This window comes from Notamacropus eugenii, chromosome 4, assembly GCF_028372415.1.
Source record: "Notamacropus eugenii isolate mMacEug1 chromosome 4, mMacEug1.pri_v2, whole genome shotgun sequence".
NCBI classification, from domain to species: Eukaryota; Metazoa; Chordata; class Mammalia; order Diprotodontia; family Macropodidae; genus Notamacropus; species Notamacropus eugenii.
Window position 1 is genome coordinate 270,406,011 of NC_092875.1, and position 22,440 is coordinate 270,428,450.

The following is a 22,440-nucleotide window of genomic DNA, read 5'->3' on the forward strand; positions in this document are numbered from 1 at the left end:
GGCCATGGCAAAATGGATGGAGGGATAGTTTTGGTCTTCAGAAGACCTGGTTCAAGATCTGTAAGATCAAGACACATGATCCCTATCTTCCCTTAAGCAAGACACAATCTTCAATACCCTAGCAACTCCATAAAGACAGGTTGTTGGCATTGGATGGAGTTTCCACATAGTACCATAATTTTTAAAAATTTTTAGTTTCAAAATGGAAAAAAGATCTGATGTCACTTAAGGGAAATCTATTTCCTTTGAGCACTCTCCCTTCATTTCAAAGCTTTAGAAGTCTTAGGACCGGGTGGAGAATTTCCCTAGATAAGTCAGTTTAGGCAAGTGCTTTTCTTAGTCATCCCACCATCAGCCCCACCCATTTGTGGGGAGCCTCACTGGCAACTCTTCGGCCCAAACATAAAATTCTGGGCAAAATCCAGCATGCCCAGTCAAAGTACCAAAATACTTAGAACAAATTTAGGCATTGCAGAAAGAGACTCTACAGGAAGACAGTATATAAATACATGTCCCGACTTCCTAAAGCATTCTTTAACCTTTTTTTTTTTTGATTGATTATTTCTCTCTTAAATCTTTCTTGGATACACATCTTATCATATCTTAGCAGTACAATAATTAAAAATACAAGTGATATCCATTTAAAATCCTGTGCACATAAGTATATTAAAAAAATAAATACTTCCCATTCATTACCAATAGCAATAAATATCAATAGAAGGCCTACACAGCAGTGCATTGAAATACTTTTTTTTTAGTTGTAAAATAATAACAGAATATTTACACTGTTCTTCTTTGTCAAGGGTTCGGTGCCTGCGTCTTAATTCTAAGCAACACCAATGCAAAACAATAAATTATTTTGAAATAAATGTGATGGGGGCGGAGCCAAGATGGCGGGGTAGAAAGACGCACATACACATAGCTCTGAACCCACAACCCACAGAAAGGCTAGAGGGGACCAACTCACGGTGAATTCTGCACCCAGAGGCCACGGAATATTGGAGCGAGGGAGATTTCTGTTCCGGAGAGACCTGCAAACCTCTCGCGGGGGGTCCTTCGTGCTGTGGACTGGGCGCCGGGACTGGGAGCTGAGTGCAGCCCTGCAGCGGCCGCGACACCGTGAGGAAAAGATCCGAGCGGGCTACGGAGACGGGATATCCTGCGGCCACACGGGTCCCTCCACCCACAGAGGGACCTACAAACCTCTCGCAAAAGGTCCGTCGCGCTGCAGATGCGGAGCCCAGCCCGGACCTGCGGCGGCCGTGGCTCCGAGAGGTGCAGATCCGAACAGGCTTCAGGGACGGGATCTCCAGCGGCGGCACAAGCCCCCCCACCCACAGGTGACGAGGGTCGGTGAGAGAGTCTCTTTGGTGGGTCGAGAGGGGCGTGGGGTGCCCCCATGGCTCGGGCCCCCCTGGGAGATAGAAGCTGAGAGGCAGCTACAGACAGGGGCTCCCCAAGTGGGTGGGAGCCTGGATCCATTGTGGAAGGTCTGTGCATAAACCCCCTGAGGGAACTGTGCCTGAGAGGCGGCCCTGCCCCGACCTGACCATCTGAACTTAATTCTCACACTGAATAGCAGCCCTGCCCCCGTCAAAAGCCCTAAGGCGGGAAGCAGCATTTGAATCTCAGTCCCCAAACGCTGGCTGGGAGGATTAGGAGGTGAGGTGGGTGTGAGGAGAATATTCAGAGGTCAAGCCACTGGCTGGGGAGAATGCCCAGAAAAGGGAAAAGAAATAAAACTATTGAAGGGTACTTTCTTGGAGAAAAGACACTTCCTCCCTTCCTTTCTGATGAGAAAGAACAATGCTTACCATCAGGCAAAGACACAGAAATCAAGGCTTCTGTGTCCCAGCCCACCCAATGGGCTCAGGCCATGGAAGAGCTCAAAAAGAATTTTGAAAATCAAGTTAGAGAGGTGGAGGAAAAACTGGGAAGAGAAATGAGAGGGATGAAAGAGAAGCATGAAAAGCAGATCAGCTCCCTGCTAAAGGAGAACCAAAAAAATGTTGAAGAAATTAACACCTTGAAAACTAGCCTAACTCAATTGGCAAAAGAGGTTCAAAAGGCCAATGAGGAGAAGAATGCTTTCAAAAGCAGAATTAGCCAAATGGAAAAGGAGATTCAAAAGCTCACTGAAGAAAATAGATCTTTCAAAACTGGAATGGCACAGATGGACGCTAAGGACTTTATGAGAAAGACAGATATCACAGAACATAGCGAGAAGATTGGAAAAATGGAAGATAATGTGAAATATCTTATTGGAAAAACAACTGACCTGGAAAATAGAATTAGGAGAGACAATGTAAAAATTCTGGGACTACCTGAAAACCATGATCAAAAGAAGAGCCTAGACATCATCTTCCATGAAATTATCAAGGAAAACTGCCCTGAGATTCTAGAACCAGAGGGCAAAATAAATATTCAAGGAATCCGCAGAACACCGCATGAAAGAGATCCAAAAAGAGAAACTCCTAGGAACATTGTGATCAAATTCCAGAATTCCCAGGTGAAAGAGAAAATATTGCAAGCAGCTAGAAAGAAACAATTCAAGTATTGTGAAAATACAATCAGGATAACACAAGATCTAGCACCCTCTACATTAAGGGATCGAAGGGAATGGAATAGGATATTCCAGAAGTCAAAGGAACTAGGACTAAAACCAAGAATCACCTACCCAGCAAAACTGAGTATAATACTTCAGGAGAAAAAATGGTCTTTCAATGAAATAGAGGATTTTCAAATTTTCTTGATGAAAAGACCAGAGCTGAAAAGAAAATTTGACTTTCTAACACAAGAATGAAGAGAACCATGAAAAGGTGAACAGCAAAGAGAAGTCATAAGGGACTTATTAAAGTTGAACTGTTTACATTCCTACATGGAAAGACAATATTTGTAACTCTTGAAATTGGGTACTGGGTGGGAGTACATACACACACTTGCACACACGCACACATACATAGAGACAGAGTGCACAGAGTGAATTGAAGAGGATGGGATCATATCTTAAAAAAAAAAGGAAATCAAGCAGTGAGAGAGAAATATTGGGAGGAGAAAGGGAGAAGTTGAATGGGGCAAATTATCTCTCATAAAAGAGGCAAGCAAAAGACTTATTAGTGGAGGGATAAAGAGGGGAGGCAAGAGAAAAACATGAAGTCTACTCTCATCACATTCCACTAAAGGAAATAATAAAATGCACACTCATTTTGATAGGAAAACCTATCTCATAATACAGGAGAGTGGGGGACAGGGGCACAAGCAGGGTCGGGGGGAGGATGGAGGGGAGGGCATGGGGAGGAGAATGCAATCCGAGGTCGACACTCATGGGGAGGGAAAGGATCATAAGAGAATAGAAGTAATGGGGGACAGAATAGGATGGAGGGAAATATAGTTAGTCCTATACAACACAACTAGTATGGAAATCATTTGCAAAACTACACAGATTTGGCCTATATTGAATTGCTTGTCTTCCAAGGGGAAGGGGTGAAGAGGGAGGGAGCTAAAGAAGTTGGAACTCAAAGTGTTAGGATCAAATGTAATGTTCTTACCACTGGGAAATAAGAAATACAGGTTAAGGGGTTAAGAAAGCTATCTGGCCCTACAGGACAAAAGAGAAGACGGAGACAAGGGCAGGGAGGGAGGATAGAGGAGAGAGAGATTGGTGACAGGGGCAACTAGAATGCTTGGGTTTGGGGGGGGGAAAGGGGAGAAAATTTGTAACCCAAAATTTTGTGAAAATAAATGTTAAAAGTTAAATAAAAAAAAAAAAAGAAAGAAATGTGATGTATGATAGCATAAATGTCCTTAAAAAAACAATTTGCCTCATCGCACATTTCCGTTCGTTTCCAAACTGGAGAAATTAAAAAGAAAATAAAGAAAGCCCACCATATATAGCTGTGTGGCACATACATTCCCAAATTGTTCATGTCCAAAAATATATGGGTCTTTCTGCATTTTAAGCTCAATACCTGTCTCCCAGGAGGTGACACATTTAATCTTCCTTCTTTTGACCTCCTAGTTTATCATTGTGTTGATAAAAGTTCTAAATTCTTTCGGGGTTGTTTTTCTCTATTATATTGTCATTAGTGTATGAATTGTTCTTCTAGTTCTATTTCCTTTACTCTTTATCAGTTGATAGAAATCTGTGATTCCCTATGAAACTATCCACTTCTTATTGCATAATAATATTCCCTTAGATTAATATACCACAATTTTCCTAATTCCCATGAGAGTTTCCAATTTTTCGCTGCCACAAAGAAAAACTACTTTCAATATTTTTGTATACATAGATCAATCCCTTTTCCCTCTCCTTTGACTATTTAGAGGTATAGTCTAGTTGGGGCAAAGGTTACACACTGTTTCCTAACTTTCTGAACATAATTTCAAATTGCTTTCCAGAATGGATGGATCAATTCACAACTCCACCAACAGTATAGTAGTGTACCTGTTTTCTTTCAGTCCCTCCAACATTTCTTCTTCTCTTTTTGTCATCTTTTCCAGTTAGATGACTATGAGGTGGAAACTTAAACTTGGCTTTAATTTGCATTTCTTTAATCATTAGTCATTTAGAGCATTTTTTTCAATTGTTGGTGATAGCTTATATTTCTACCTTCAAAAATTACTTGTTTGTACTCTTTGACCATTTATCCAATGAGAAATGTCTTTTATCTTATAAATTTTAATCATATATATGACAGATGATTTTTTATATTTAAAAACAACAAAAAAATAATATTCTCCAAACAACCCCTCACAACAAACAAAAAAAAACTCAGATTAAATAAAGTTTACAGTTTGTGCAATTAAATGCGATGTCTGTTACTGCAACCGGTATCTCAAATAAACAACATACAAGTGTTCTAGTGGCTGGGATTCATAGCATTGGTATGCACAGGTTTTAGCCCATGGGAAAGGGGAGAAGTGAGAGGGGGGAAGTTTTTTTTTTCTTCTTGATTCTGTTCATATAAACATGTTCATGAAGACCAAAAAGAGGAAGGGGAAATGGGTTGTCAGGAGAAGGGGAGGAGTGGGAAGGAATGGGACTCTTCCATACTACCCCCTCCCATGAAAGAAATGCACTGGGGAGTCAGGATGGGGAAAAAGGGATTTCCAAAAAGTAGGGAGAGGACTGAAGGGAATTAAAATCAGATTTGTTTTGCCTTGTTTTTTATATATTTATTTAATTTGTTTTCAATGTTCTACAATTACTTCCATGTGTCTTAGCTTTCTTTTCCCCTCCCTTTCCCCTCCCCCCTACCTCCCCACTCCCTCCCTGACATGGCATACAGTTTTATATAGATTCTAGACATACATTCCTATTAAATACATTTTCACCTTAGTCATGTTGCATAGAAGAATAAATGAGAGAAATCATAAAACAAAACAAACCATAATACAAAAAAAAAATGATCTGCTTCATTCTGCAATTGAAGTTCCTTAGTTCTTTCTCTGAATGTGGAAGGCATTTTGCCTTAAGAAACCATTGGGAATGGAGGATCTCAAGGCAAAATGCCTGCCACACTCAGAGAGAGAAATATGGAAGTCACTCACATATTGTAGCAGATCATGTTTGTGTATGTGTATGTGTTTGTGTATCATGTTCTGATTTGTTATACGATTTCTTTCATTTATCTTAGTCTGACTACATAGCATGACTATAGTGAAAATATACTCAGTAGGAAAGTATATGTAGAATCTATACAGAATTGTATGCAGTCGTGGGGAGGGAGGGGGGTAGTGGGGAGTAGGTGGGGAGGGATAAAATCGCAATTGTATGGCAGTGATTGTTAAACATTACAAAATAAAAAAAAAAAAAAAAGAAACCATTGGGAATTATTTAAGTCCTTGCATTGCAATGAAGTACTAAGTCCACCAGAAAAATTCCTTGCACACTGTGGTTTTTGCTGTGTACAAAGTTCTCCTGGTTCTGTTCCTTTCACTCAGCATCAGTTCATATAAGTCCTTCTAAGCCTCTCTGCAGTCTTCCTGTTGATCATTTCATATAGCACAATAGGGGATTCCATTACATTCATATAGCACAATTTATTCAGCCATTCCCCCATTGATGGGCATCCCCTTGATTTCCAGTTTTTGGCCACTACAAAGAGAACTGCTATAAATATTTTTGTACATGTGGGACCCTTTCCCATTTTTATGATCGCTTGTTTTGTCTTGTTTTATCTATTTGTTATCTTTGTTTCATCTACTTTTGACCTCTTCCCCTATCTTTATATCCAAAAGGCAGCTTCTTCCTTGTTTCTATGATTGTGTGTGTGTGTGTGTGTGTGTGTGTGTGTGTGTGTCTCTGGAGTATGTGTACACACTTGTGAGGGAGGGTGAGGGGAATGTAAGCATGTGTGCCTAGGAAGAACCCTGTGAAAAGAGAAGATATCCCTACAGTGTTCAAGAAAAGATGCCTTTATAAACATGCCCAACAATCTCCAGTTATCCTTAAAAGATGTCTTCATTCCTATGGCCCTTTCCTGATTAGTAACTTTCTCTAGAACCTCTGTTTTGAGGAAATAAATAGGCTAGTCATATTCACTCCTGTCACTCCTCTTCTGACTCTGCTTAGGACACTGCACATCTTCCACCCATCCTCTTACTTTTCAGGTTCTTTTTATGTGTTGTCTTCTATTAGAATGTCAACTCCTTGAGGGTAGGGAATGTCTTTCATTTTGCCTGTATTTGTATTACCGGGCTTTACACAATGCCTGGCACCTAGTAAGTGTTAACTTAATGCTTGCTCACTTGACTTCATGATGTGATCTTTTATAGCTGGGTTTATATCCAGTTAGAGTTTTTTATCTGGGTGAATGGTATTGGACTAAACCAAATTTCTGCTAGACTCCTTCCAGTTTTCTCAGTAGTTTCTAAGCAGTCAAATATTGAGTCTTACCCTAGTAACTGAGCTTTTGGGGTATGTGAAATGCTGTGCTACTATGTTTGTTTCTGTTTCATCACTGCTTGATCTCTTTTTAACCAATACCAAATCATTTAAATGATTACTGCTTTGTAGTATAGTTTGAGATCTGGTTCTAATTGAAAGGCCCACTTACTTCCCATCTTCATTACTGTTGTTGAGATTCTAATGCCTTTTTGTTTCCCTACACAAATCTTATTATTATTTTGTTCCATAAAATATTTCTTTGGGAGTTTAATTGGTACAGCACTGAATAAATAAATTAATTTAGGTATTGTGTTAGTATTAGTTTGACCTACCAATGAGCAATTAATGTTTCTCCAATTAAACAATTAATTCAATTCAATAAGCATTTATCAAGTCCATGGTGATATGCCAGTCATGGTCCTAAATGCTAGGGATAGCAAAAAGAGGCAAAAGACAGTCTTTATTTCTGCAAGTAGTATTTTGCAGTTGGATTCATAAAACCCTATAGTTGAAACTTGATTTTATAACTTCTTTAGTTATTTTTGATAGAATGTCTTTCTAGCTCTTCCTACTGGATTTGTTGGATATGTGTGTGTACATATGTATGTATGTATATATTGCGTGTGTGTGTACATATGTACATGTGTGTATGTATGTGTACATGTATATACATACATACTGATTATACTGTAAAAGTTATCAAAAAATATTTTTTAAAGCAAGTTTGCAAATCCTGGGTTAAGGACCCTAAGTCTGAAGGAGGTCATCACTAGATTTGCCCTACATACTGCCGTTTAAATTGTACTTTAGAGTTTACCAAGTGCTTTACAGGTAGATGTTGTTCTCCTGTTACAGAAAAGGAAACTGAAATTCAGAGAAGTGATGTTCATCGTCCTCAGGCAGGCAGTGTCAGAGGCAGGATTTGGGCCTGTCTCTCCTCTTTCCTCTGTCTCCTAATACTCTTTCTCAATACTCTCCTCAAATAGGAAACTATATGACTTTATTCCTAGCATGTTGATGTTAATGATTTATAAAATTTCAGGCATCAGTTGAGCAACTGAGGTTGAATGTTTGGTGTCATCAGAGCCTTCCTGTCACCAGTTCGTATTTCAGGATCATAAATCACCCGTAGAAATGAATCACTGTTAATAGTGGGATCCCAAAGCTCAGAGAACTACCTTACTAGACTCTAAGCCAACTGAACAAGATAGAGATTTAATTATAGATTCTATGTGGTGCATTACACTTCACAGTTTCTTAACATATATTTGCTTGTACTGATACTAAGATATTTGTAATTAAATGTTCTAAGGCACAAAATGGGTTTTTCTCACATTTTTTCCTTATTATTACATAAGGCTGCCAGTTTTTAAGAATTGTCTTCTATCTGCAATTGTCAACACCAATAGATATTCATTTTAAAACTGTTATGTCACCATTTTCTCATGGATAGAAAGCATAAGTCCTGATAAAACACTTTTTAAATTAACTAATACCAACTAATCTAGCCACTGATGAGCTTTGAATTCTTTTATCTTCTACTTTTCATATAGCTTTGAGATAATACCTGATATTTTGATGAATGGAATTTTTATAAATTGGTTCACAACAGATTACTACTTCTATTTATGCATTGTTTTTACTCCCCTGCCAAGTGTTTTACTGCTACTCAGTGTTGACTGACACCCCTTTCACTGATCAGTTCAACATGTATGTACTGAAAACCAATTGTGTGTACTAGACTTAAGAATCATAGTATTTTATTTTTAGTTACTAGCTGAGTGACCTTGAGTAAGTCACTTGGCTTCAGTTTTTTCATCTGTGAAAATGAAGATAATAATCTTCACACTATTCCCTTGGCATTGAGAAACAGAAAGCATTTCTTCAGCCATATGCAGTGTTATAGAAATGTGAGGAATTACTTACTTTTTGGAGTGTCCAAGACTTGTGATTTCATAGGGATAGGGAACTCCAAGGGAGAAAATTCTCTTGGCTAATGCAGATCAACAATTGTTCTCAATAATATTAGACAATTGTCTGGGATACTAAGAGACTAAGTGACTATCCCAGGGTCAATAGTCAGTAAATGCTTTAGGCACAACTGGAACCCAGGACCCTCCGACTCTAGATCTCTATTAAATTTGCCTTTCTATTTGATACTGTTGTTTCTAACTTGATAACTGAAGAAAACTACAAACAGAATAGAATTATTCGGTATAATATTAGATGATTACATCTCTTAAAAGCATATGTATGATTTGTAAACCTATCATAGAAAACTGAAGTGAATAAAATCCACTAACTAATAACATAATACTTCTTTGATGAAATCCTCTTCTTCCCCTCAAAGGGATGAAGTTTCTATCAATCTTTACATATCTCAACGAGTTTTCTTGTCCAGAAACAAGTTACTCTAATGATGGCTGTAGAACAACTGGCCACCACTGGGAACTCTAACTAGTATCACCAGGAGATTCTGCCTGAACCACCGCATGGCCGTGGTTCAACACTGCTAAGGCCAATTTGAAAATAGATGTTCTGTGCAAGTTTTGAGAAATGAAAACAGCATTCTTTAAAAATAACACTAGGGGTCACTGTGATTCAGATTCTTTTTGCTATTTTTAACATGCTATGGATTTTGATAACAATCCTATCGTGTTTGAAAAGTTTAAGTACTAGACTTTCAGCCCTAGGTTTGACCTACTTCAGACTATACCCAGTAATCTTATCAGGTATCACAAAATATTCATAAAATAATTTAAACCATTCACAGTTTCTTGAATTTATAAAATAAAAATCTCATTCAGCACTTTTACAAAAGAGTATCATAATAAAAGTATTGAAAATCCCAAATAACTAATTATCACTGATAGCTCCCAACCACAGAATAGTAGATTGTCCAATAGTAATTAGGTGAACTATGAAATGGCACCCTAGCATCATTCTCCTATGACTCAAGAGATTCACTGAGTTTGAACCAAGGAATGACTAAAAAAGTATTTATTAAGCATGGTGTTACCCTCTATAGTAATAGAGAAGCTAGGAGGTAGGGAGAGTTTGGGGGGCATCGATCAATTAACAAACATTTTGTAAGTGCCTATACCATATGTCAGGAACTGTGAAAAAAGTGGGGGATAAAAAAAGGGACAAAAACACAGTCTCTGCCTACAAAGAGCTTAGAATCTAATGGGTGAGACAATTTGCAAACAAATCTATATAAAGGACAGTCTGGAAATAGTTAACAAAAGGAAGGAACTAGAATTAAGAGAGTTTAGGGAAGACTTCCTATAGGAGATGAAATTTTACTTAGGGAAGCCAGGGAAGCCAGAAGGTTGAGTGGAGGAGGGAGAGCATTCCAGTCACTGGGGACTAGCCAGAGAAAATGCCTGGAGCTGAGAGATGGAATGTCTTGCATATGGAACAGCAAGGAGGAAGGTTTTGGAAGAACATATGTCAGAGATTAAGACTAGAAAGGGATGAAGGGCTTTGAATGTCAAGCAGAGCATTTTGTATTTGTATCCTGAAGGTGATATGATTCGTATCCTTGAAGGTCACTGGAGTTTATTTATTGAGTAGGGAGGTAACATGATCAGACCCATACTTTAGCAAAAACACTTTGGTGGCTGAAGGGAGGATGAATTAAAGTGAGGAAGGATGTGAGGCAAGCAGACCCACCAGCAGGCTATTACAATAGTCCAGCTATGAGCAATGACAAAGGTGATGAGGCCATGCACTTGAGTGGTGGCAGTGTCAGGAGGAAAAGGAGCATTGCACAGGGATGTACAGACCTTGGCAACAGATTGGATATGGGGGAATGAAAGATAGTGAGGCATTGAGGATAACTCCTAAGCAAGTCCAAGGGATGGGAAAGATGGTGGTACCCCTTACCATAATGCAGAAGGCAGTAAGGATTCAGAGTTTAGGGGGGAATGATAATGAGTTTTGCTTTTGGACACATTGAGTTTAAGATGTCTACTGGGCAATTAGTTTGAGATGTTTAAAAGGTATTTGGATATGTGAGACTGAAGTTCAACAGAGAGATTGGGATAGGATAGATAGATCTGAGTATCATCTGCATAGGGATGGTAATTGAATCCACGGGAGCTGATGAAATCATCAAGTGAAGTAGTATAGAAGGATAAGAGAAGAGGGTCCAAGACAGAACCCTGTTGGACACCTAAGACTAGAGGGTGTGATCTGGATGACAAATTAGTAGAGGAGACTCAGAAGGAGAGATCAGAAAGGTAGAAGAACCAGAAAAGAGTGTTATCTAGAAAACCTAGAGAGAAGAGAATATCAAGGAGGATAAAGTGATCAATAGTGCCACAGGCTGCAGAGAGGTAGAGGAGAATGGGGTTTGGGAAAATGCCATTGAATTTTGAAGTTAAGAAATCATTGAGAGAGGCAGAGCCAAGATGGCTGAGCAAAGGCAGGAACTGCCTGAGCTCTCCCAAATTCCCCTCCAAAATAATGTTGAAATAGTACCTCAAAATGAATCCTGGAGCATCAGAACCAACAAAAGGTGAAAGTGAAACAATTTTCCAGCCCAAAAAAGCTTAGAAGATCGGTAGGAAAGATCTGTCTTACTGGGGTGAGAGTGGAGTGAAGTACAACCAAGCAACAATGGAAGTGGTGGCTTTAGGAGCTCCCAGCCTACAAATGGTAAAGGGTCAGAAGGAGATTACTGGGGACCCTTTTTGATACTGGGTGCAGGACTCTGTTTCATTGCCCATTCCTAATTCTGGGTCACAGCATCAGGGCAAAAAGGAACACTAGTCCACCAGCAGGGAAGCAAGGACCTGTTCACAGTTCAAAAATAGAAAAGAATATTTGTGGGTCTTCACAAACTGGAGCACAGGCCAGAGGAGATATAACCATGTTTCTCCTTAGGTCACATCATTTTGGAAGATCTAAAAACTTATCCCTAGAACTAGTTCTGAAAAAGCAGCATAACAAGCAACAACAATCCCTGAAACTTGGATCAATGTCCCTGCCATCCCAGGAGCAAGTTTCACATAAAGTTCAAAGTCAAGAGCCTGACCATAGAAAGTTAATATAGTGACAGAGAGAATCAAGACACAAATCCAGAAAGTAGCAAAATCAAAGGAGTTACATGCAAAGCCCCAAAGAAAATCATGAGTTGGTCACAAGTCCAAAAAAGGATGCCTAGAAGAGCTCAAAAAAGGTTTTGAAACTCAGATTAGAGAGGTAGAGGAAAAATTGGGAAAAGAAAGGAGATGAAAGAAAATTATGAAAAGAGAGTCAACTGCTTGGTAAGAAGAGGCACAAAAATCCACTGAAGAGAATAACTCCATAAAAAGCAGAATTGGCCAAACGGAAAGAGAGGTACAAAAAAAATCACTGAAGAAAAGAACTCCTTAAAAAGTAAAATTGCTCAAATGGAAAAGGAGGTGGAAAAGCTCACTGAAGAAAATAATTCCTTAAAAATTAGAATTGAGCAAGCAGAAGCTAATGACCCCATGAAGCATGAATAAACCATCAAACAGTATCAAAAAGATGAATACCCTTTTGGAAAATTGTTTCACTCTCCATATCAAAAGTAGAAGAAAATGTGAAATATCTCATCAGAAAAAAAACTGACCTGGAAAGTAGATCCAGGAGAGATAATTTCAGAATTATTGGACTACCTGGAAGCCATGATAAAATTTTAAAAAAAGAGCTTAGATATCATATTTCAAGAAATCATCAAGGAAGACTGTTCTGATAGTCTAAAACCAGAAGGAAAAATAGAAACTGTGAAAGAATCTATGATCACCTATTGAAAGAGATCCTGAAATGAAAATTCCCAGGAATATTATAATCAAATTCCATAATTCCCAGGTCAAAGAGGAAATACTTCAAGCAGCCAGAAAAAAATTCAAATATCAGGGAGCCACAGTCAGTATAACACAAAATTGAACAGCTTCTACATTAAAAGGATCAGACAGCTTAGAATATTGTATTTCAGAGGACAAAGGAGCTAGGCTTGCAACAAAGAATAACCTGCCCAGCAAAACTTAGTATAATAATCCTTCAGGGAAAGAAAAGGGATGTTTAATGAAATTGAGGACTTTCAAGAATTCCTGATAGAAAACCAGAAGTGAACAGAAAATTTAGCTTTCAAATACAAGACTAAAGAGAAGTATAACAAAACATTAAAGAGAAATCATAAGGAACTCAGTAAAGTTAAACTATTGTATTCTTATTTGGAAAGATGATGCATGTAATTCCTAAGTACTTTATTAGGGCAGTTAGAAGGACTCTACCTACATGGACCTAGATCATGGGAATGAATTGATTATGCTGGGATGATCTCAAAAAAGAAATGGATTGGTAAGAAAGAGAGATGAATTGGTAAGGAAGAGAGATGCATTGGGAGGAGGGAGAATGGGGGAAAATATCTCATAAAAGAGGTGCAAGGAAAAGCTTTTATAATGAAGGGACGTCAGGCAATGCTCATTCTCATCTGATTGGTTCAAAGAAGGGAAAATATATATACATACTTAATTGGGTATAGAAATCTATTTTACCTCAGAGGGAAATAGGAGAGGAAGAAGATAAAAGAAGGGGGTAGGGGAGCAGGATGAAAGGGAGAGCAGATTAAGGGAGGCAGTGATCAGAAGCAAAACAGACTTTTGAGGAGGGACAGGGTAAAAAGAGAGAACAGGATAAAACTGAAAGAATGCATTATAAATAGAGACATTTTGAAGAATGAGGGAAGATATCCAAATAAGCTAGAGATATTTTTACTAACAGCGTAGCTGGCATTTATAAAGATAGTACTTAGAGGTTTCACATACAAAAGATTTAGGAATTTTAAAACTAGATTGTGTGGGGTAAGAAAAGCAGAAAGAGTAAATTCTCATTACCATACTGGAACTAATCTAGGCTTTACTTTTTGTGTTTGGGCTAGGTAAATTTGGTCCATGAAGGGTTTTCCCTCAAAGAGATGCAATTACTGAGAATAAGAGGATACCCAGAAAATTCACTATTTTTGACAATTTTAAAAATTGCAAACTTAACAAACATCAACAAACATTTCTGTATTCAAAAAGGATTGTATATACCATTTTGAATCTATTAGTAGGGGCTGTTTTTATCTTTATCTCTATCTATGTATAGATAGATATAATTTACCATGATGATACAAAAATGGTCCTGCATGTCCCTTGCTCAACTTCCTTCTGTATGTTTATAACTTTTTTTAATTGATGCTCTTTTCTTTCTTTTTTTTCTGTCATGCCACTCCTCCCCAGTAAAGTACAATAAAACAAACCAAATCAAAAAATTCATTTTATAAAAGCTATTTATCATTTTTGATAATTACATTTATGACTAACATAGGCTAAATGTGGATCAGTATCTTAAGAATTTAGTCCTATCTTTTTAATCTTTACATCCCTCCTCATACTCCATCAATGTTGGCTCCTTTGTGATCCCTTCAACATAGCTCTGAAGCTACAGATTCTGCATGTTTTGTGTGTGTATGTGTGTGTGTGTGTATGTGTTTGTGCATGGCTGTCCTCCCTTCTTTCCCCCTCTCCCCCCATGTCAGAAATGCTCTTCCTTTCTCCTCCTCTCAGCCTCCTGACTTCCCTGGACTCCCAGAAGACTCAACTCAAATATTACCTTCTGCTAGAAGCCTTTTAGTGCCTTCTAACTGAGTTTACCTGACATTTACACTGTATATACCTCATATGTACATAATTGTTTGTATAGTCTTCCCCATAAAAATGTTAGCTCCTCAAGAGAGGGGCTGTCTTTTGCTTTTCTTTGTATCCACAGTGCTTAGCACAGTGCCTAGAACATAGTTAAGAGCTCAAATAAATAAAGGCTTGTTGATTTACTGATTAATCGACTGAAGAAAGTCAGGATTATAGGATTGAAAAATTCGCTAATCTACACTAACACTACCTACCACGTTAGTCCTTTGGATTATATTTCCTCCAAAAGTTAATCAAAAAGATAGCAACAAATAACAAGAGAAACAGTGTCAATTTGGCAAAGCATAAACTATGTGGTTCTTTTTAAGTTGTGTTTTAATTGCTAAAGATTCTTCATCATGCATGGTTACACTGAATACCTTTTTCAGCCCAGTGGGAAAGCTCACTATAAAAGCGTCTCTAGGCTTTAGCTGCAGTGAGTACCATTATGCTTAGCACAAGGTTCTTTATATTCTCCATTCTGAAAAGCTTCTACCAGGTGAAGAATAATCAGAATATGAAAAACATTTGTTTAGAAAAAATAGATTTCTTTCTTTCTTTGGGGCCACAAGAGAATGAGAGGCTTGCTTATATTACAGAAACAACAAAAAGGTAGAGCCTGCTAGGGAAAATAATAGAATTAATTAATTGGAAAATAATTCTTTGAGTGAAAAATATATTCTCAAACTTAATAACAAAATTTTCTTGCCTATGTAATATCATGCATGCTAGCATGCCAGGAAATGCTATGTTTTTTATTTTAATTGGTTGCTGTTGCTTCTTCTTGGCATGGAAACTATTACTGTATATCATTTTGGAGTAGTGACATTTAATGATACAATCATAACTATATTTAAATAAATGTGGGGAATGAAAACCTTCGCTCTATACTATTACATGTCCTAAAATATAGAGAAATTTTTTCTCCCACAGATTGACATTATGAAGGCATGTATGGTTCCATATACTTTGTGTGTGTGTGTGTGTGTGTGTGTATGTGTATAAAACTTCAGTTTTGCTGAAAGAAGTAGTATTAGTAGAACTCCAATAAGTCCTACTCTAATACATCATTGTATTGATGTGTCTATGCATTCTTAAAAAGGCATAAGTCATGGGAGGTTCTATCAGGCTAGAAAGGCTTAGTGTTTAGATCCTGCATTAGATTATATGTCCACTGTCCATGGACCACCCTACACGAATAGGTAGAGGCTCAGTAGAAAGACTATAAAGATAAAATAATTTTGTTTTTCTTTTGTCAGAGCAATTAAGCAAGCATTGTTTGCCTCAGTTTCCTCATATGTAAAATAGGGATAACAGTAACACCTGCCTCTTAGGTTTGTTGGGAATATAATGTGTGATTATATAGCCCAAACAAGTCAAAGACAAAAAGATAATACATATGCCAAAATATTCATAGCTTTTATTCAAATTCAAAATATTCATAACTTTTAGTGGTACAAAGATTGGAAAATAGTGGGTCCCAATTGATTAAGGTATTAGCTGAACAAATTGGGGCATTTGAATGTAATGAGCCACAAAATACATTAAATGAGGAATTTGAAGAAATGTGGGAAGATTGTATGGATTGATACAGATTGAATCAAGAAGAAACAGAGAGTATAGATGATTAGGGTAATACAAACAAAAAGAACAAAAGAGGGTATGAAAGTAAAAGCTATGTAGCTATATATATGACTGGGGAAAAGAGTTGAGGAAAGATAGTTGGAGAGATGAGGGATTGCAATACAGTGTCAGACAAAATCACTGTTGATTTGTTTTGCTTAAATGTTTTTCTCTGAAACCAGAAAAAACTCACTTTTGGCAGGCTAAAGGAAAAAGATAGATGTTATAAAGGCATCAATAAAAATTAATATTTTTTAAATTGTAAAGTCAGTCAAAATTACAGGAAATTCATAGTAAAATTTCAGTAAAACTATTTTAACAACTGACATCAGTGGAATCCCAGGACTTACAAACTATTTTCCATGTGTTCTCATTTGAATTGACTTTATTTTTAATTAAAACATTGAACTGAAACCTGAACTTAAAGAGAATTTCCTATTTTGGTCCCCATGTATCAGTCTGCATGAGAATAGGATTTTTCATAGGCTAAACAAGGATTTGTTCTAGGAAGAGCATTAAAATGGAGAAGGAAGACATGCTTTCTCTCTGGGGATTCCTCCCTTTTACAACCACCATATCTAAATCTTGCCTTGTGAAATACTCCAGGACTTGGATCACTAGAATCTTGTGTTTTGGGGGCAACTTTTTGGGGGCCCACCTTCCCACAGTTTACGCTGGAATATGGACTAGACTCTCTAGAGATGGACCATCCCTTCTCCCTACATGACCATATTCACAATTGAACCTTCTCTTTGACTGCTTCCACCAATCCATCTTCACCACCCAGCTTTTTGAACCCCTCTCCCCAACTAGCTGAATTTGTTTCATCTATATTTGATGCACCTATTTTTGTGTGCTTATATGTATACCTTTCATTTCCCCTTGTGGAATATTAGCTCCTTGAGGGAAAAGACTATTTTATTTCTTTCTTATAGCTTGTGTCTAACAGTGACTAGAACGTAGCAGGAAATTTTTTTTAATGCTTTTAGATTTATTGAGGTGTGTGTGTATGTGTGTGATAGAGAAAGATACCCAGAGAAAGGGAAGTGACCCTTATGTATCTATAATCTAATGGTAAAATGACACATACATATATCACTATAACAAATTGTGCCTTGCACACAGTAGGAGTTCAATACATATTTTGAATAAATACACTTATTTATATTACTACATCTAGAATGTCTCTATTTTGTATGTGTACATAATTATTTTTATATAAAATATATAAATAAGCTATGTCTCCTTACTCACTAATGAAAATGATCGATTTTCAGACCTCATATTTTGTTCAAGTCTATTCACATTTGTATTAAGTTGTATTCTAATATATGCATTTTCTTTAATTAGCAGAAAATTTCCACAAATGTCTCTAAATTACTCAGGCATATATTAGCAGAAATCTTTCAGTCAATTAAGCTAATAGATATTAAACTTCACATATTTGTCAATCTGTTACCATTATCATAAGCATTATGATTATACTTAAAATAGTACTATAATTACTCAGAATCATATGCATGAAGGAATCAGGTATTGTAATATTATCCCATTAATTTTCACATATCCCTGAGATAAACAATTTTATTTTTATCCTATTTTTAAAATGTGAATTAGTGGTGGGGACAGGAAAAAGTTAAGATTTTTTTTCCTTTTAGAATACAGAAATATCCAGAATACAGAAACATCAAATAAATTAATTTGCCTGAATGTGATTAACAGAAATACACATAGAGACATCTGATAAACAACCAATTTTTAACTCAACCACCACATTAATTTTACTTCTCAGTACTAAATAACTAATTTGACCAAGATCTTCTGTTTTCAACTAATTTTCTCCCTGGCATAGAAATAGCCAGAATACATCAAGGTTCATTTTCAAATGGTCACAGCTAAGGTTAATGATTATTAAATCGATCAACAAAATTATATATTTTGAAAACGTGAAATAATATTTGTATAGGGCTTTAAGGTTTTTAAAAGTATTTTCTTCACAACAGCTTTATGAGTGAGGATAATTCATTATCTTTCTCTACTCTCAAGCCCCACCATCTTCCAAATGTGCCTGTATCTGAGGATTCCATCATTCTTCCAAATCCAGAATTGCAACCTTCCTCTCTTCCTCCAATCTTCACTTTTCTTTGTCCTCCCAAGTCAGCTCAAGAACATTCTATTTTCTACTGTAATACCTGAGGAAAGGGGTAGGGGACTGGAAGAGTGATTTCTATCAGTTCCCAAGCCCTGATGATCTCCAATTTCAGGTGAAAAGAGGAAGAAGACCTTCCTGTGTGAAAAGACTTATGAACTGATGCTGAATGAAGTGAGCAGGACCAGGAGATCATTATACGCAATAACAGTAACATTGTGCTATGGTCAACTTTGATAGACTTAACTCTTCTCAGCAATATTATGGTCTAAGATAATTCCAAAAGACTCATGATGAAAAATGCTATCCACATTTAGAGAAAAACTGGAGTCTGAATGCAGATCAAAGCATACTATTTTCTCTCTCTTTCTTTCTCATGGCTTTTCCCTTTTGTTCTGATTCTTCACAATATGACTAATGTGGAAATATGTTTAATATGATTGTACATGTATAGCCTATATCAGATTGTTTGCCATCCTGGGAAGGGGGAGAGGCAGAGAGAAAAAAATTGCAACTCAAAAATCTTATAAAAGTGAACGTTGAAAACTAAAAATGAATAAATAAAAGGGGAAAACAAGACCTTCTGACTAAGATCATTCCATCTCCTACTGCTGCCCCAAGAAGGAAGGTTGATAGGGGGTCCCTTACAAACTTCCATTTGAGTCAGCCCATGGAAATTTCCACCTCCTGCTGCCAGAATGACCTCCTGCTTCAGAAATGGTTAATACAAAATTTCACTGGATCAGAATTGTAATTTTTGAGTTTTAATTTTAGTAAAGAGATATGAAATGCTCCTTTAATTCAAATGAGGATGAGGAATGGGGGTGGGAGAGCATCGAGTGGTTAATAATAAAGACCCACTGACAATTAGCTCCAAGTTGCTGCTAGGGAAGAGGGAATGGAGGCAGAACTGGGTTAGGCCAGTGAGGATTTTGGTGGGAATGAAGAGGAAGCTCCCATCTTAAATTTCCTGTTACCTATTCTTGCTAACTAGGTACTAAGTGCTATAGTTTCTATACTGGTGAAGGACTGAAAGTGTTATCATCTCTTCTAAATTTTGATGTTTTAAGCCATGTCCTGGATATTCCATTCTAGTCTTAGTCTGGGGCTAGATGACCTCTTAAATTACCTTCCAACTCTAAATTTTGATCTCTTCATGAGAAAACCTTTGCAGTCTCATTATCCAAAATGCTACATAGAAATCAGTGCATTACTTTATTTTTACCAGAGGGTGCTTCCCCTAAAAAAGTAAGCAGTCAGAAAACATTGGGGAAATTCCTATTCTATCCATTGTATTCTGGGACCAAAATAAAATATTTTCTGTGTTCACCACTAAGAAGTTGGTTACAGTCTGAAAATATTTCTGACTCAGGAAATTAATGTGCTTGCTCTGTTAAGACTCAAATGTTCACAAAATATTTTCTCCCAAAGATATTTGTCTATATCACTACAAGCAGAATAATCTACAAGGAAGATAGTTTCCAAGACAAACATTTGCTGAGACTTGTCAGAACTTGTTCTCTTCCTGTAAGATCAAATAAGCGTCTACATGATTCAAAGCACACTAACTGACTTTATTTTGAGAAGCAGACTAGAAAAAAATGATCATTTCATGGTTGCAACAAACTCTAACTGCTAAAATTACTTCAGATACCCAGTTATTATTGTCCTCTTTCACCCTTTACAAATCTGACAAACAACCAAAAAAGGGAATAGATTCAGTAGCTGACTCTAAAGACCAAGCAAACAGTCACATATACTCTTTCCATTTTCTTTGGAAAACTTTTAAACCTATTCTTCAGACCATTTCCCTAAAAGAAGGACAAACACATTTGCCCCTCCACAGAGTTGCAAAATTGATTTCACAGATTACAGGTATGACTGTATCACTCTCCCTATTTAAGAAACTTCAGTGGGTCCCTACTACTTCCTGGTTAAAATATAAACTATTCTGTTTAACATGTAAAGTCCTTTATAACTTGGCTCCAACTTATTTTTTAGGTCAATTATACATCACCTCCCCTGATACTTTACATTCTAGCAAATTAGTTCCTGTTCCCCCCCCCCCAAAAACCCCCTTCTCATTAATTAATTAATATTTCTTATCTCTGCATTCCTCCAGGTATGTCCCCCATGCTTGAAATCTTATCCCCTTCCTCATTTTCTCTTCTTGGATCTTCTGGACTCCTTCAAGGCTCATGTTAAGAAGAGACCCTTCTACAAAAGGCCTTCCAAATGACTCCAGCTATTAGTCACTGGCTCCCTCCTACAGTGAAATTATTTAATATTTACTGAAGTTCTACTTGTTCCCCAAAGACAGCCACCCCCACCACCATCCTACAGAGTGTAAATCCTTAAAGCCAAGAACTATTGAGTTTTTCTGTTTCAGTATCTCTAACACTAGCATAAGACTGTATGGGAAGACAATAAAGACTTATTGAAATAGCATCTGAGAAATGGCTTTTCATTATATTTTACATTTGTACCTCATGGGTGGGTATGACATCCAATTGAATGGGAATAAAAAAAGAGGGGTTTGGAATTACCCAAACACTCACAGAAAAAGAAAAGATAAAGGTGGAAATGGAGGTGAAAATAGGGTGAGCAGCCAAGTGAGATAAATGTGGGATGGGAAGAGTATGGAATGAATACATTAGAACAAAAAAATAACTCATTTCTTTGGGGGCTGTCTCTTTTGGCTCAATAAATAAAAATAGTTCATATTTAATAGTTCTTTATGGTTTAAAAAATGTTTTTCTCACAAAAGTGCAGTGAGGTAGGTGGTGCAAAAATTATTCCCATTTTAGAATATGAGTCCCAGATAGAGAGGGATCCTAGAAGTTAAAAGCTGGAATCTGCACTTCCCCTCACTCCTTCTGGTCCCAGCTAAAATTCCAACTTCTTCCTTTCCTTATCTCCTTTGATGCAAATGCCTTCTGTCTCTTTTTTTATAGTTGTTTGCATGTTGTCTAACCCAATTAGATTGTGAGCTTCTTGAAGGCAGGGATTGATTTTTACTTTTCTTGATGCAGTATTCCCAGGATTTAGCACAAGGCCTGGAACCTATGAGGTGCTTAATAAATACTTGGTTGACTTGATTTCATTTCCCACTCACTGCCTTGCCTGGTTTCTATGACTCCAAGAACATTACTCTTTTCCCTGGATAAGCTCATCACGGAAATTGATTCAGTTTTTATACTTAACATCACTTCAACATCCTCAGTTGCCTCTGTCCTCTGATTGGATAACTATCTAGTTTCCAATATACAATTAAACATCATGCCCCCTCGGGCAGCCCACCTTCTATTCCGGCCCCCTTTTCAGCTTATTTTTGTTCATTGTTCGTGGTCTTGCTCATTTAGATTGTAAACTCCTTAATGTCAGGGACTGTCTTTTTTTTTGCATTTGTGTTTTGCTGGTTTTGTTCAGTTTTGTTGTAGTTCAGCCCTGTCCAACTGTTTGCGATCCCATTTGGTGCAATTTTTCTTGGCAAAGATACTGGAGTGGTTTGCCATTTTCTTCTACAATTGATTTTATAGATAAGAAAAGTAAGGCAAACAGGGTTAAGTGACCTGCCCAGGGTCGCATAGCTAGTAAGTATTTGAAGTCAGATTTCAACTCAGGAAGAGGAGTCTTCCTGATTCCAGGTCCTGCACTCTCTATCCACTGCATCATGTAGCAGCCCCTGGCACCTAGTTGCTCTTTTAACAGATGAGTAAACTGAGACCCAGGGAAGTTCTTGCCCACAACACAGCAAAGTAACAGTCATGATTTGAAAGCAGATCCTCAGTATCACATTGTTTTTCTCAATAAGGTACATTGTCTAGGAGTGTCAGAACCTGGTCTTCCTCCCCCAAGCGTAGTGTTTCTTTCCATAGATGTCTGTATTGAATGTTTACAAAGAGAGCCTCGTAACTAGCAGCATACTTCAAAACCCAATTTGGTGCTATTTTATAAAATCCATTTATGATTTGTGGCCTGCATTAGACCACAGCATTGATGATGTGAAACATGCAAAGATAAGACATTATATTATTAGAGTTGTTATATATTATTATATATTAATATGATTATAT

The 22,440-nt window shown here is 37.3% G+C and overlaps 1 long non-coding RNA gene across 1 annotated transcript in view; it reads left to right on the plus strand.

Annotated features, from left to right (window-relative positions):
* Positions 1 to 20,812, plus strand: part of LOC140501231 (uncharacterized) — a 50,597-nt gene extending 29,785 nt beyond the window's left edge. The window contains exon 3 of the long non-coding RNA XR_011966105.1: positions 20,487 to 20,812. This is a non-coding gene — a long non-coding RNA (uncharacterized lncRNA). The remainder of the gene's footprint in view (positions 1 to 20,486) is intronic.
* Positions 20,813 to 22,440: the final 1,628 nt, after the last annotated feature.